Genomic DNA, 16,674 nt, shown 5'->3' with positions numbered 1-16,674 from the left:
GCTGAAAACAAGAGTCAGATGCTCAACTGACTAAGCCACCCAGGCACCCCTCTTTTTGGTGTATTTTTGAATGGAATTTTTCTTAATTTCTCTTCCTGTTGTGTCACTATTAGTGTATAGAAATGTAACCAACATCTGGGTATTAGTTTTGAATGCTGGGACTTCACTGAATTCAGTGATCACTTGTAATAGTTTTTTTGGTGGGGTCTTTAAGGTTTTCTAGGTATAGTAACATGTCATCTGCAAACTGTGACAGTTAACACGCTCCTTCCAGCGTTAAGCCTCTTGTTTCTTTTTCTCGTCTGATTGCTATGGCTAAGACTTTCAGTGCTATGTTGAATAAAAGTGGCAAGGGTGGACATCCTGTCTTTTGGAGGAAAAGCTCTCAGTTTTTCATCGAGTATGATGTTACAATGGGGTTTATTTTTGTGGGTTTTTTTTTTATTATGTTGAGGTATGTTGCCTCTAAACCCACTTTGTTGAGAGTTTTTATCATGAATAGATGTTGAATTTTGTCAAAGGCTTTTTCTGCATCTATTGAGATAATCATAGAATTTTTCTTTTAACTTTTTTTTTTATGTTTATTTTAGAGAGAGACAGAATGTGAGTGGGTTAGGGGCAGAGAGAAAGGGAGACACAGAATCTGAAGCGGGCTCCAGGCTCCGAGCTGTCAGCACAGACCCTGATGCGGGGCTCAAACTCACAAGCTGTGAGATCATGACTTGAGCCCAGGTCGGATGCTCAACTGACTGAGCCACCCAGGTGCCCCGAGATAATCATAGGATTTTTATCCTTTGTTTTGTTGATGTGGTGTATCACATTGACTTGCAAATGTTGAACCATGCCTGTATCCCTGGAATAAATCCCACTTGATCACAGTAATGATCCTTTTAAGGCGGTGTTGTACGTGGTTTACTAACACTTTGCCAAAGACTTTTGCATCTATGTTCATCAGGGATATTGGCCTGTAGTTTTCTTCTTTACTGGTGTCTTTGTCTAGTTTTGGTACCAGGATAATGTTGGCCTAGTAGAATGTATGAGAAGCTTTCTTACTCTATTTTTTGGAATAATTTGGGGAAAAAGCCATTAGCTTTTTAAATATTTGGAAGAATCCATCCATGAATTCGTCTGGTCCTGGACTTTTATTTTTTGGTAGTATTTTTGGGGGCGGGTAATTTTTGTTTGTTTGTTTATCACTTTCATTACTAATAATTACTAATATATTCAGATTTTCTATTTATTCTATATTCAGCTCTGGAAGACTGCATGTTTTTAGTAATTTACTCGTTTCTTCTAGGTTGTCTAATTTATCGGCATACAATTTTTTTGTAGTAGTCTCTATCTTATAATCTTTTGTATTTCTGTGGTGTTGGTTGTTACTTCTCTTTCATTTCTGATTTTACTTACTTGGGTCCAAGAAAACTTAAGACATAAAAAATAACGATCACTAAAAGATTGATAAACTGAACATATAAAATTCAAAAATTTTCCACCAAGAATAAAAAAAGGCAGGCCACAGAGTAGGGAACTATTTGAATACATATAGCCAGTGGACTCTTGCCCCGGGAGCTGGGACCTGCATTGTTGGCCACTTACCCTACGAACCTCATGCAGGTGCAGCACAACAGGGTAAGAGAATGCTCCCATCAGCACCACTAGCCCAAACTGGAAACAACCTGAATGCTCACCGGCAGCGGATATTCTACAATATTCTGAAACCACAGAGACGAATGAGCCCTATACGATCTGAATACATCTTACAAAACGCTGTTGGGTGAATGAGCTGAGATAAAAAGGACTTATTCAGTATGATTTCATGTTTATAGGGTATAGAAACAGGCATCCCTCAACCCATTCAGGACCTACAGGAGGCTGTGGGCGCCTGGTCTGGGTGGTGGTTATTTGCTTTTATACTTCTTCATCGCACTTGGTTTTATGTGCTTCTTTAAAAAAAAAAAAAAAATTTTTTTTTTACATTTTTATTTACTTTTGAGAGACAGAGCACAAGCGGGGGAGGGGCAGAGAGAGAGGGAGACACAGAATCTGAAGCAGGCTCTAGGCTCCGAGCCATCAGCACAGAGCCCGATGCGGGGCTCGAACTCACAGACCGTGAGATCATGGCCTGAGTTGAAGTCGGACACTTAACTGACTGAGCCACCCAGGCGCTCCTTGTTTTATGTGCTTCTGTATAGGAATTGTATTTCCAACTAAAAAGGCTACAGACTAAACGCATACAGCAGAAACAACCCTCAAAAACACCCAAGAACACAGGGAGATGAGTCTCCTTCCTTCATAACCATCCTCTGCCTCCATCCTTCCTCCCAAAGGCAGCCACTGTCACCAGGGTGGGCCCCACAGAGCTGCCCCACACGAGTACTCCTGGGGTACAGACACATCGCAGTCTCTTCTACGACGGCTTTAGATGCACCAACGCTGACAACCTCTAAATTAATGTTGATCTTCCTGGGACTGGAACACGAACACACACACACACACACACACACACACACACACACACACACAATCCCAACACATTCTCTAACGTACCCAGTATTTATGTTGAAGAACTTAAGCTCTGAATAGATTTCTTTTTAATTGAAAAAACTTCCCAATCAAAATGAAGTTCTAAGTGACCTCTCTATTTTTTTCTATTTATATCGTTTCTTCCTTTCCTTCTCCCAATGATCAGCAATTATGATCCCAAATGTGTAACAGAAAAATGGTAGCAAGACTTGTTTATCAGATCTGAAACATTTGATATGAGGCAATCAGGACATAGAAACTAAGGTCTCAGAGTAGGCCCCAACCTTGACTATGGGGCCTGTATCATTACATCATACATGCCAGGCACTGAACTAGGTTTTAATGACACAAATATAAGTTAAGACCTGATATGCGATCTAAAAGAAAAATGAGGAAAACACATGAGAGGTGCCTCTGGACCTGAGGCTACTGTGGAGGGACTGAGGCCACTCTCAGTGGGGAGGAGTGGCTCTCTGTGTGCCCACTTCTCTGATCAGAGGGCCTTGAAGGACAGGACAAATTAAACAGGGTGCACTTGCCTGGAAAATCCATTTTCCCTGAAAATAATCTTAAAAAAATTTTTTTTTAATGTTTATATTTACTTTTGAGAGAGAGAGAGAGAGAGAGAGAGAGAGACAGCGCATGAACAGGGGAGGGGCAGAGAGAGAGGGAGACACAGAATCCGAAGCAGGCTCCGGGCTCCGAGCTGTCAGCACAGAGCCTGAAGTGAGGCTGGAACCTGCGAACCGTGGGACATGACCCGAGCCGAGGTCGGACGTTCAACCAACTGAGCCACCCAGGCGCCCTCCCCAGAAGAATCTTAAGTGAGCAGACCGCTTACGTTTTATAAACCCTAAAGTAATCACACTGGATCCTTAATCACAAGTTTCACAGAGGAAGGCCTCTGTCTTGTTCAGCACGTTCTCCTCAGTATGTAAAACTGGACAAGCACACGGGGGACCTCAAATGTTCAGTGAACGGACACAGCAATTGAGGGAAACACACTCAGGTCATTTAACTGAGAGGTGCCTTAATTTAAGGCATATTCGTGGTAAAATAATGCCACATGTATCCGAGTAGAATGCAAAGTCTACATAAATTTTTAAGACAAAACCAAGGTCTTCGGAGAAACTGCCAAGAACAGGCATTTCAGCACTTTGGATTCTCAGAGGTACTTTGGTGGAAACCCTTGAAATGACCGTAAGCAGACAGATTTCAATCACAGAGGGTTGTCGCAGGTGAGCGACAGAGTCCGATCTGGGAATGAGAACAGTCTCTTCACGAGTGACAGAGGGACTGAAACGAAAATGCCAGAAGCGGGAAGACCCACGTCACAAGACAAGGGCTGAGTCCAGTCTAGAACCTGCGCGTCTCTTGTGACGCGATCCTGACGCCGCGCTCTGGCTCCTCAGGGCCGTTTCCGCTAACGGGGCATCTCCTACTCTGGAAGTCCCCACTCTCACAGCTCGCAAGGGTGACAGACAGATGCAGCTGGATGACACGTTCACTGCCGCGGAGGGGGCCTCTGAACCCTGTCCCTTAGCACCTGCCCCATTTCAAAACTGAGTTAATCCTCTCAATGCACTCCTACCTTGATTATTTTCAAAGTTATAATAAATCTTTCCCGATGTCAAAGTGCCAGCATCACGGTCTATCTATTCTAGTGTATACGTTTTCCGTACCGACGTCCCCAAATCAAGCTGTGGCTTTCACTTGATGGTTTTTCCTTTCCTTCTTGGGAATCCTTACAACACGCTTGACCTATAATCAGCGGTGTCTTAGTGTGGATGAGCCGTGGCGGCTTAGTTTCACCCTACGCACCGAGCCCGTGGCCAGGCTTCTCAATGGGTGTTACTTCGGTCAAATACAGCCAATGTGCACGCCACCCCCGTCCACACCACCTCCCATAAAGGAGTGGAAGTCACCACCGGTAACCGGAAGCAGACAGGGCTTTGAAGAACCACGTCTCTACGCTAAGAGTGTCCATTTGTTCGACAACGCTGGGTGCTGCCTGCCCGCCCGCCCCTGTCTTGTGCTGGGTGGTCCTTCCACGAAAATCGACCGAGAGGCACTGAGCGTTCCTTCCTGTTTTGAGTATGCCGAGACCACCCTTTTCCCAGTCTCTCTGGGCAGGATTCTGGGACTCAGACAAGATGAAAACACCGCCTGTGAAACCAATTCGGGTGAATCTGGGGACACAAGACTGGCCAGCAGCTTCTACAGTCATACTTTTGCTTTAAACAAGTTTTGCTAAGAGACCATCTGTAGCTCAAAACCAGTCATGAATGTTCCCTTTCAAAACCCAGTTCTGCAGTTTATTCAGCTTTGTTACACACATTCACCAGGTTTATGCCCCTCCCTCCCGAAGGAGATGTGCTGACCTTGGGGTCAAGTCTGGGGTGAAAGTCCACTCAGGACCGCAGGTCTGGTTAAAGCCCATCGCCAGGTCTCCCCCATTAACCCGACGAGCTCCTCCTCAGACATCTGAAATCCTCTCTCCCCCTTTGCACACAGAGAAGGGGTTCCACCAGCGACCCCCAATCCACCACCCCTTTTCACGAAATCAGAGCATAACTCAACGAGGCAGAGCTCTCCTTTCGAAAGCAGTGGCTGGAGCCAGGGTGTGGTCCATTCATGCTCTTAGCCTCCCAGAGCTGGCAGCCTCCACGGAGCAGTGGGGAAGGCGGTGAGGTAAGGACGGCCCAAAGCAGCAGGCCCGGCTGAGATAAGACAGAGGCCAGGAGAGACCTGTTTCCTCAGGAACGTTCCTAATTAAGGCAAGTCCATTTTTCAGTGAAGGAAGTCACATGGGAGACAAAGTGACTTCTCGTGTAGACTTTACCATGGTAAGAACAAGGCAAAGTCATGACTTCATTCCAAGCCTTGTGTTCCCGAAGCTTCTAAAGCCACCTGCGGACACACATGTGTATTCAGGAATGTGTCCCCACCTCCTGGTAATACATACAAGGAATTTAAGAGACACGAGCTGAATTGGAAGCCTGTTTTTTTTTTTTTTTTCTTTCTTTTTTTTGGCCAAGATGAAGCCAAGTCAAACTCCTAGGGATATGGAGATCAATCCAAAGCTGCGTTTTATTGACACAAGGCCATATTCCCTGCTTAAGAATTTAGTTCTGAAGTCCTCTGTTGGGGAATGAAGTTCGGCAGTTACCATTAGTACAGATTAGTAAATGTTCAGCACCTCTGGTTATGTCCTTTCGTCTTCCATGCAGACTAGCACTCCTGACGAAATACTGAATAATATCACCGCATCCAGTGACCAAGAGCTCCAGCAACACAGTAGCGCGTTTATCGAAAGCACACGGGCAGGCATCGTTTCAGCAAGAGTCACTGCTTTTATTACATTTGACACACAGACTGCCAAAGGAAGATTCTAGAACTTCTAATGTGTTCACTGGCAGACAGAACAGGGTAGAGCCGTGAGAAGGACATACTGAAAATAGGTACAGATTCGTTTTCAGCTTTGATTTTATGTTCTCTCCTTCCTTTCTCTGTGTCTCAAATAGATAAGAATGGTTCTTTCTGACCACGAGCACCCCCTCCTGATGAATTCTGGGCTCTGCGCACATGATGTCTGGCCCAGAGCTGCTGCAGGAAAGGGCAACGGAGGACATAACAAAGAAGCCTGGAGGGCTGTGTGCCGGGACGTGCCGAGAGCAAGCCCTGGGACTCACATACGGGAAACCATGAAATTGGGGACACGTGCGTGTGCGTGCATGTGTGCGCGCGCATGTCCACCCCCAGGGGGTGATGCATAGAAAGAGGTGCCGGACCCCTCAAGTCCCATCGCCAGGAGCTGCCGTCCTCATCTCTGCGCATGCCCATGACTCCTCCCCTCTAGGAGCAGCACGTGCTAATTAGCGCTCATCCTTCCCTGTTCTGGGTTCCGGTCCTCACCTCGCCGGGCCATCAGCCGACGTCTGCCAAAAGGCCGGCAGTATTAGGGCTACCGGCCAACAAAGGTGGGTGGCAGCTCTTCCTGTCCCCAAGGGCCAGTGGCACCCCGGTGGCGGGGGGAGCGGCTGACGCCCTCCTGGGGACCGGAGGGGACTTCCCTGGGGGCTTTCTGATGGGCTCTGGCACAGACGCGGCCTCGTCACCGCAATCGGGCGGCTGCCTGGGGAGGAACGCGGGGGCTGAGAGGGCACAGCCACCCCCGCCTCCGCCGTCCCCCCCGGTAACAGGTGCCCCACGAATGGGCCGCACGAGCGAAGGTCACTGACAGGACCAAACTCCAGACGTTGTTAACCTGGGACTTGCACGCTTCTGTGCAGGGCGACCCTCGGCCCGGGCTGGACGGGCTCCCCAGCGTGGGGGGGCTCTCAGAGAGCAGTCGGAGGCGTCAACTAGACGGAAACCTCTACACCGCTGACGCCTGTCGTGTTACCGTCTCAAGTAATCCACAGACTGTGAAGAGAAGGATCTTCAACTCGGAGCCTGGAGACAGTGAGACAGAGAAGCTGGAAGGCTGCTAAGGAGGGAAGGCAGGCCCGTGCCAGGTCTGTCCACCTGTGCCCGCCAGGCGTGACCGGCTGTGGGCCCGCTCCCAGGTCCGTGACGCCGGAGGGTGCTCTGGCCGGCGCGGAGCGCCACGGCCCGCCCACGCCCGCGCCTCCTCCGACGCGGGCCCCGAGGTAGCGAGGTGGCAGGGGTAATTAGCGGTGACGCACGGCTCCACAGGACACCCCTCCCCCACGCCCCGGGCACAAGCGATGCCGCGGCTGGGCCAGCGCGGGTCTAGATGGGTCCCGGGACAAAGCACACGGCCGGGGGCCGAGAGCCAGCTTCTCCCGTTTCTCCAGGAAACGCTCCAGCGGCGGCTCAGCAGCCACACAAAGCCAACTGCGAAGCGAGGCGACCGACCCGCGGCGCGCCACACCCTCGCTCTCCTTTGGTTTTTTTTAATGCTTACTTCTTTTATTGCTTTTTTAGTAATCTCTACACCCGACATGGGCTTGAGTTCACGACCCCGGAATCAAGAGTCGCACGCTCCTCTGCCTGACCCAGTCGGGTGACCCCGTTCTCCTTTTTAAGGCGAGGCAAGCGGCCCAGGTGCACCGCCTGCTGCTTTCTGAAAGGGCCCGATCGCACCACGCTCCCCGAACCGCACACACTCTAAATACACGGAGTGCGTCGTCCCAAGAGTCGACCACAAGGCTCATTTGTCCCTTGGAGAAGGACGTGCCGCCCGAATATCTGATGTTTCTATTGCCAGTTCAAACAGGAAACACTCGAGTGTTTGCTATGGGTTGAAGACATCTAGCCGCTCCTGTTCTACAGCTTTGATCCCACGTTGCATGGGAAATGGAGACGATGCTTCGAATCACGTGCACGTACTTCCGTCCAAGGGGCAAAATGTGCTGGGTAAGGTCTGCTTGGCTGTGCCGGGACCTGGGAAGAAGAGCCTTCCAACCAGGATCCAAGAACCTTCCGTGCCGAGAAGCACACACAAGTTCAGCAGGGGAGCTGCAAGCTCACGGTCTTTGAGGCAGGCCGGGCGGAGCGTGACGGGACAGCACGGGTGGAAGGCGCTCCTCCACGACTGACCTGGGCGGGCTGCGGGGACAGCAGCACGCCAGCAACACCTGCAGGGCGTGGGGCGATGTCCCCAGCCGGCCCCCAAGGGTCCCTGGTTGGCAGGAACTTCCCCTTCCTGTCTCCCAGCGACCTTTACCCTCAATCGCTCTGTTTGCAACTGCAAGATTCCATTACACAGCCAACACCACGTTGATGGAGCCGCCCTCGGAAATGCTTGTCTCCCAGAGCTTGTGCTCCCAGAGCTTGTGCAGGACGCAGGTGGGATGCGACCCCAAGCGAGCCGGAGCCGTGGAGGGACTTGGCGATCCGAGCGGGAGCCATGCGGGGCAAACCTCCTGACCCGGTCCTTGAAAGCCGGCGTTTCCGTACAAAGTACTTCCAAAGACGACTTCTTTATGTTCCCTGTTTTACGGTTAGATCGAAACAACTTATGCTCGTGGCACTCTGAGGTCGTCACCTTGCTCCGAACTTGGAGCCCTTCGCTTAGCAGAAAGCGAGAGGGCAATGCCTGGGTTGGAATCTCAGCTCCACCTGTTACTACCTTAGTGACTTCAGGGCCTCACTTTCCTCAACTGGAAAATGGGGATAACTGCCCAACAATGCCCTGGATTGTTGCGAACACACGTCATGTGCTCAGAGCGAGGCCTGAAATAGAGTCTGTCCTTAGTGTCACTGGTTTTTGTTTTTGCTAATGAGGTGCAGTCAGCTTCTGTCACTCAATCTTGTTTATGCTCTATCCTTAAAAAATGTCTGTTACGGAAGCAACGTTTTTCATCCTCTCCAGGCATTTCCAAGCAGACCACTAATGCACTGCACTCAGCAACTAAATCTGTACCTGACAAAAGGCGGAATCCGAATCCGATGGCGTCTGGCTGTGCAGAATTCAATTACACGGCGTCCTGGCAAACTGGGCACAGAGATTGTGCTCTGCTGTTCTGGCTCTTAGAACAGCGCAGCCCCAGAGCAGCTACTTAAATGCTGCCTGCGAGGGGCTGAGTGAGCCTCAAATCCGATTATGACACATGTGCGGCTAGGTCACAGAGGAGCCACGCTCTCAGACGAGCTCAGGGACATCTCAGTACTAGCAATTTGTGGCACAATTAGATTTGAATGGGAAAATATCCCTTGAGCGATAGGTTTATAAAGGACCACGGTGGACCCGGTTTTTGGGTGGTGGGTGCTGTAGGCTCACGTGGGCGAGAAGAGAAAAAAACGGGAGGCGGCAAGACCCGGGCGGTGGACTAACTGCTGTGAGACAGTTGTGGCACCCGCCTGAGATTCTGGGGGCTCAGTTTCCACATCTGGGAAACAGGGTTCCTCCTGGCTCTACGAGGTTGTGAAAGGACTCTCCTCTCCAAGACCAGAGTGTCAGCAGCAGTTCCTAGAGGGAGGAAAAGGGGAAATACCACAGGGTCTCTAGACAGAAACGGGGTCTACACAGAACGGTGTGATTTTTTTTTTTTTTTAAATCCAGGAGAGCAACTTACAAGTGAGTACTGTAAGGAGAAGCCTATAGAAAGCCAAGGATCCAAGGTATCTGGGTGGCTCAGTCGTTTGGGCGTCCAGCTTGTGACTTTGGACCAGGTCATGGTCTCGTGGTTTGTGGGATCGAGCCCCATGTCAGGCTCTGTGCTGACAGTGCGGAACCTGCCTGGGATTCTCTCCCTCTCGCTCTCTGCCCCTCTCGCCCACTCTTTCTCTCTCTCTCAAAATAAACAAACATAAAAAAAAAAAGCAAGCCGGGGCGCCTGGGTGGCTCAGTCGGTTAAGCGTCCGACTTCGGCTCAGGTCACGATCTCGCGGTCAGTGAGTTCGAGCCCCGCGTCGGGCTCTGGGCTGATGGCTCGGAGCCTGGAGCCTGCTTCCGATTCTGTGTCTCCCTCTCTCTCTGACCCTCCCCCGTTCATGCTCTGTCTCTCTCTGTCTCAAAAATAAATAAACGTTACAAAAAACTTTAAAAAAAAAAAAAAAAGCAAGCCAAGGGCTTGAACCTATATGTGAGGTCTTTCTCTCTGCATACAACTGACCACTGGTCTTTAAATGAAATTTGAGCTCAGTATTCAATTGCTAGCATATGATGTGTTACGTATTTCTAAAGGATTTTGTTTTCAGAAAAACGATAGATGTTAACCATAAAAGTCCAAACATAAGAAAGGAAAATTCAGATATGTGCTTCTGGCATCCTGAGGCACGTCCCCCTGGGGGCCTCCTCGTGCACATATTCTGTAGAACGCACGACCGAGAACCACGCTTCACACGCTGCCGTTTCTACCTCGCTCGACCCTGTGTTGAGTGTGTGCTGTAGATCAGTAACTGGACCAAGACCACTTCTGTTTGCACTTTTATTCACGTGTGCTAGAATTTCATAAACTGAGCCAGTCTGCTCATGGTTTTCCTTTAAAACAATATTAAAAATAATGCTCTAATTTATGATGATTATAGATGGACGATGGAACGCACCGATCTAGTTTTATTCCTCCTAAAACCTCACTAAAAAGATGGTGAATTCTTTGCAAGCCTTACACCTTCAAGACAACAGGACCGCTAAGCTGGAGAGAAGCTGGCCGGACGCCTGGGAGGAGAGGGACGGCAGGCCGGCGGCGTGGCCACGGGACGGTGGAGAAGCAACCTGGCAGGTGCCGGCGAACCCGAGGCCTGGGCAAGGATGGTCACAGGCACCACGAAGCAGGGGCGTGAAGGGCCCCGAACAGGGAGGCTGGTGGGAAGGTACTTAGCCTGTGACCACAAGCCCGTCGGTCTCCCTACAGGTCTCTCCTCTGGAGAGCCCAGGGCTGGCTCTTGTCCCAGCGGGGACTTTGCTTCTGGGAGCTGCAAGGCGTGTTAACGGCCGACCTCCCACTGAAGCAAGGAAAGCTGGAGAAAAAAAAATGTAAAAAAAACTGTTTAACGGGCAACAGCGAGCTAGAAAAATACTGAGAGGTTATAGGACCAGGAAGAAAAGATGACAGCAACCCAAAGGGATGGGCCCTGCCTCTGGGGTCTCCCTTCCCTTAGAGAAGGTGGGACCAACATTGGGGGGAAACAGGCAGAAAGGAGCCCCGGTCCCTGAACATAAGCATAGAAGTGCCAGACAGGACAGAGCGGATGTGCTGATCGCTGAGAAGGGAAATGCTTTACCCTGGCCTTCAGCTTGCTGTACATTCGGGATTATTTTGACAGCTTTCATTGAGCAAACGGCCAAGGAAAGCTGAATTTTATCGGGGGCGGCCCTGGGATGCACTGAGGTGCGGCTGCGAACGTCCCTCGGAGCCACTCCTGCGGGGACCCTGCTTCTTCTCTTGTTCACCAGGCTCTCCCCTGCCTTCCTCTCCTCCAGCACCTGCCCCTGGGTGTCCTCCTTGTTTCCAGCGTCTGGTTCGTTCATTCCTGCTTTCGTCTTTATGGACCACAGCAGTTGCTGAATTCACTTTGGTCCTTTCCTGGCTTTTCGGCGTGTCCATCGTCTCTCCTCGTTCTTGGGTAACAACCACAGCTGCACGCGGACTCGACACCCACAGGAGGCCGGGTGCTTCCGTCCACGAGGGCTCAGGCCCCCGCCAGGCGGCCTCCACGGACCCTCAGCTCGGCCTTCCGCCAGCTCCGGGGCGGTCTGCCGAGCCCACGTTTGCTGGCCGGCTGGCACGTTGGGGACGACGACGACGACGGTCCCTCCCTCCGGGGTGACGGCGTGGACTGAGTGAGGCAGCAGATGGAAGGTCGCAGGGCAGCTGCCACAGCTCGGTCACCACGACCACCAGGCGGCATTCGCGGGACGGCACCGCTCCAAGTCCCAGCGCGGACAGTGACCCGGCCACCGAGCGGATGCTTTCCACGGGACGGGTAAGGTCCCTGCTCTCGTGGCACCGTCCCCCAAGTGGGGGAGACGAGCAAGCAAACCCCAACTCAAAAAAGCCAACAGACAAAACAATCTTAGGAAAGAACCACCCCCAGTGGTGGGCTGGACGGGGAGGCCCGTCCGCGGAGGGAACCCCGGGCGGCGGAGGAGCCGACGGCACCAACACGGAAGCGCCAGCTGGGGCCGGGCCAGGAGCAACGCGCCCTCTGCCCCGCGGGCCTCCGAGGGCGGCCTGGTTTCTACCTCTGCATTTATTCCCGTTTTTATTGCATCGTGATGACAGTCTATGGTTTCTACTTACTTCAACTTTCTGGAAGCAGCAGAGGCTTTCTGGGTGACCTAGGGTAATGCTAAACTCAGCTTCGTGACCACTTGTCTCCAAAGCCTCTCCTGGCTCGTCGTCGCTACGCGGTCACCCCTGGTCCTCCAGGGTGGGGGGGTCTGGGCGGGTCTCCCCACCACTCGCCTCCTCCATTCTGTCTTACAGTCCCTCTGGCTCTGGAGGCTACGTCATCTGGGCCACCGACACCCACACCGCTCCTGCCATCTGCAGACCCCGTGTTCCGGCCTGGTGAAGCAATCCCGTCTCAAGGACTCTTCTGCCTTGAACTCGGCTTCACCCACTATCAGCGACACGCTTCCTGCTTTCACGTCTGCCTAACATATCCCTTCCTCTCTACTTCTTTTTGATACCTTTTTATATTTTATCCATCTCATTTTAGGATTTAAAGCCAAAGTTAGAAGACCCATGTTTGTTTCATTGATTACATCTAGTAATATATATATATATGTATATATATATATACATATATATATGCACATTATATGTGCATATATGTATGTAAGTGCATATTATATATATGCATGTATCTAAATGCATATAATATACATGCATACGATATATATATAATAGTGCCTATAATGTACATATAAACGTAACTTTTAAAATTATGAAAATAAAAAAAATTAAAGATAAAAATCTTTGGGGCACCTGGGTGGCTCAGTCGGTTAAGCATCTGACTTTGGCTCAGGTCATGCCTCAGCAGTTTGTGGGTTCAAGCCTTGTATCGGGCTCTGTGCTGACAGCTCAGAGCCTGGAGCCTGCTTTGGATTCTGTGTCTCCCTTTGTCTCTCAAAAAATAAATAAATGTTAAAAAAAAAAAAAGATAAAAATCTTTAAATTTTGTTGGCCTAGAAAGATGTACGCAATTCCCCAGCTGGATGTTCAGCATTGAGACATTATGTTTAAGGCAGTTTGTTCAGTTTAAATAGCATTTTGAAAAAGAACTGTCTTCAGGTACTTGAGATATAAACTTCCAAAATAACAAAAGAACCCACGGGCACTGATGACTGAACAGCGTCCCTGACACCACCAGCCTTAAGTGTGTGTGCCTTCCTAGGTGCTGGGGCTCAGCCTGGACGTTGGCAGGCCTGGAGCGGAGAAGGGCGAGTGTGGCAGGGAAGCCTCTGCCCGCGCCTGTGGTCGCTCCCGGGGGCCCGCTCTCTCTGCCATAGCTGTGGGGCATGGCTCCCCGCCCGCAGCTCAGCTTTGCGGCCTTGCAGGCACACGGCATTTTAGTTGCTTTTTGCCGGAAGCCTCAGCTTCTTGTTCTGGCTTGGGGATTGAAGAATTTCCTCAAACAATTTTGAAAATCGAATTCCCCCACTGTATTTTATCTTACTAACTTTCTACGCTGTGTTCACTTTTAAGGGACACAGAAGAGCTCACCACTACTGAGTTCTCGCCACGTACCAACGTGTCGTTAGAACTCTCCCAAGCCTCCGGACCCTCGCAGCACCACACCGAGGGCCTAGTATTCTTCCCGTGACACAAACAACAAGCGAGAGTGTCCGCACAGAGGTCAAAGGGACAGGGCTGGTGTCTGAGCCAGGGCGGCGTGGTTTCAGAGCCCCTCGGTGGCCTCTGGGACACAAGCAGCACCCCGGTGAGGGGACAGCTCCGGCCGCCACACTGGGCCCGTCCAGCTGGCCAGCGGCCCTTCCAACCCTCCCATTCCGGAAGAAGCAGGGTCTCACGGCTCCTGCTCCAGATAAAGACTGCGTCTGTGCCCCCGCAGATGTCAGAACCCTAACGAAAACATCCTAAGGACTTACGCTCCTCAATCAAAACCAAACGAAACCAAACCAAAAACCCTGTGGATTAAAATCACCGGTGCTTAGTACACATAACTTTGACGCAGAGGGCCAAGTTCCCCAGGAGTCCGTGGCACAGATGAGAGGGTAGGACACACAAAGGAACCTTCTACATAAACTTAAATGTCTGGGGGTTTGCCTTAACTCCAGATCTGACTTAGTAATATTATTACCCACCAAATATCCGAGTCATCACATTTCCCCCCCTACTCAATTCTCTTGGATACTCGCAGACTGTACAATGTGCCCCAAGTTGTAAGCCGCTGAGGAGTTCAGACGGTGTCAGTCCCTTGGTGTGATGCACCTCCAAGCTCTTGGCCAGTGCCCAGACCTCAGGCTGTCCCTGCAGGCCCCCGCCCCCCACCTCCTTGGCTACGGAACACGGTCATCTGCCACGACTTCCAGACACTCTTCCTTACAAGACTCGGGCCAAGGCGTCACACTCTCTGCACTGTAAGGTGCAGTTTCCAAGGCCACCAGCCAGGCTGGAGTCAAAAGACGGGGGCTGCATTTTTTCCTTACTGTGCATGTGCTTTGAATGCACGCCTGAAAGTAAAATGCTTCTCCAGGAGTCTGGCGAGAAAGGAAAGCAAAACAGCAGATCCTGCCAGACCCACCATTCTCTGAGGTTTTCTTTGTCATGTGCTCACAGGCGAGGGGAAGTTAAGGAAGTGAATCTCCAAGATTTGAGGCCTTTTTCTCGCAGCTTTTTGGCAGTCATGTTAGGAGAGGAAAGGGTCGTAATAATGGTCAATTAGAGGGTTCATTTCTGGTTTTCCCAGCGTGTAATACAGAGTCACTCTAACTCCATCCAGATTCCCCATGAGAACAAACTGCCATCTGAACGCATACGTTCTCTGTACAAATGCCCCCGAGCACCTGGACGGCCCTTGAGCTTAGTCAAGCCTGCACTACAGGACCTTGCACGCCAGGACGGGGCCTCTGAAGTTGCACGTGCAGGACACTGAGTCTGGGAACAGAGTTCTCTTCCCGGAACAGCTGCCTGAGCTGGACAGGAAGACTCAATGACGGGTGGCCCTAAGCTGGGGACCATACACTGTCCCGACCTCCCTTCCTCTCCTGTTTTGGGGAAGACTGCTTCTCGTCTAGATGGACACTGGGCTCAGTGTCGCTGCTTGTCACTGCTTCCGCCCTCGCTTGCAAGCCCCGTGGGTGGAGCACGCACACGGGAGTCCTGGGCCAGCAAGGGCCCTCGTTCCACGGACAGGCCCTGGGGGCAGGTGGGCAGGCACCCGCCGCTGCTCAGACCCTCAAGGTGACCCTTCCCGTGTGCTGTAACTGCCTGGACTGGACCGTGTTTGGCCAATCAGAGGAAGAGCCGCCCCCCCCCCCGCCCCTTTTTAAAGCAGGCTCCACGTCCAAAGAGGATCCCAATGCTGGGCTTGAACTCATGACCCTGAGATCAAGACCTGAGCCGAGATCAAGAGTCGGACGCGAGGAAGAGGCCGTTTTTAAACTTTGGATTCAATGAAGACAGGAGGTCAAAACCAAAGCACTTCCGGCCACGTGAGGGAGAAACTTAAAACAGAACCATATTTATAGTACTTTGATGTTTTAGACAGCATATTTACAAACATTATGATGCCTGATTCTTAGAACAACCCCGTGAGAAAATTCCATCTTGGAACAGTTAACAGACTTGCCAATTGGTCGGGGGAGACAGAACCCAGACCCAGGCCCTCTTACTTCATCCCACCGTGGGCTTTCCAGAAGAATCTGAATGGAACACGAGGGAGGGCTCTTCTGGGCTCTTCCGGGCTCAGTGATCAGAGCCAGGAATGGGTGCGAAATGAAGGACAGTGGGCTAGCCAGGGAGTAGTTCCTGAAGAATCATCAAACCACGTAATTCAATGACTCCTTTTAGGTAACTCCGTCACCCCTACGCGGTCTAAAAACCTCCCGGCTGACCTGCCGTGACCCCATCTCCTCAAAACACACCTGCTCCCGTCAGACAGAGCTGGCCAAGACTCCTCACCACCACGAGGGCCGAGTCTTCTTAGACGGGAGCTCGGGTCCTTGCTCGTGCAAATAAACACCCCACCTCTGGCCAGTATCCGCGGTGCCTGCTGGCCCCCCCACCCGGCCACAGAGGCCACCTAGGCTGAAGGTTCTTGTGGTACCCGGGCCAGGAGTAAACACTTCCGACCCAGGGATGAGGCTTTGGCCAGGATGAAGCCTTCCTCCTGAACACTTTCCCCAAGTGGAATCTGGATTGGCAAACATGGGGAAGAGTGGGGCAGATCTAATCACCATCACTCGGACACAACCGGTGTCACTTTGCCCCGGACTCGGTGCCAAATGCACTCATTCCTGCCGTCACCGAATGCCCGTGGCGCTTCTGCAAGGGAGATTTATTATTCCCGCTTTGCAAGTGAAGAAACAGTTACTCATCAGGTTACGTAACTCGCCGGAGCTTTACCACCGAGCGGGAGTTGGGATGCACAGGGCAATTACCCATGAGTGTGGGCCCCCGGGGGCTGTGACAGCAGGGCCTGGGGCGTGGGGGCACACAACAAGGCCTGGGCCAGGACGGAGGCCACCCTGCGGCCTCCAAGGTCCAGTCC

General features: G+C 51.4%; 1 protein-coding gene across 8 annotated transcripts in view; it reads right to left on the bottom strand.

Annotated features, from left to right (window-relative positions):
* PPP2R5C (protein phosphatase 2 regulatory subunit B'gamma) overlaps positions 1-16,674 on the bottom strand; it is a 127,297-nt gene that overhangs the window by 57,275 nt on the left and 53,348 nt on the right. The window contains exon 1 of one of the 8 annotated variants that reach the window (XM_042944308.1): positions 8,915-9,067. The exons of the other annotated variants lie outside the window; for them this stretch is intronic. The gene's annotated coding sequence lies outside the window, so the exon portion shown is untranslated. Of the gene's footprint in view, positions 1-8,914; positions 9,068-16,674 lie in introns of those variants that run through there. 8 annotated transcript variants of the gene reach the window in all.

Source organism: Panthera leo, chromosome B3 (genome assembly GCF_018350215.1).
Source record: "Panthera leo isolate Ple1 chromosome B3, P.leo_Ple1_pat1.1, whole genome shotgun sequence".
NCBI lineage: Eukaryota > Metazoa > Chordata > Mammalia > Carnivora > Felidae > Panthera > Panthera leo.
The sequence above is the reverse complement of the archived record's forward strand: the minus strand, read 5'-3'. Positions and strand labels throughout refer to the sequence as shown.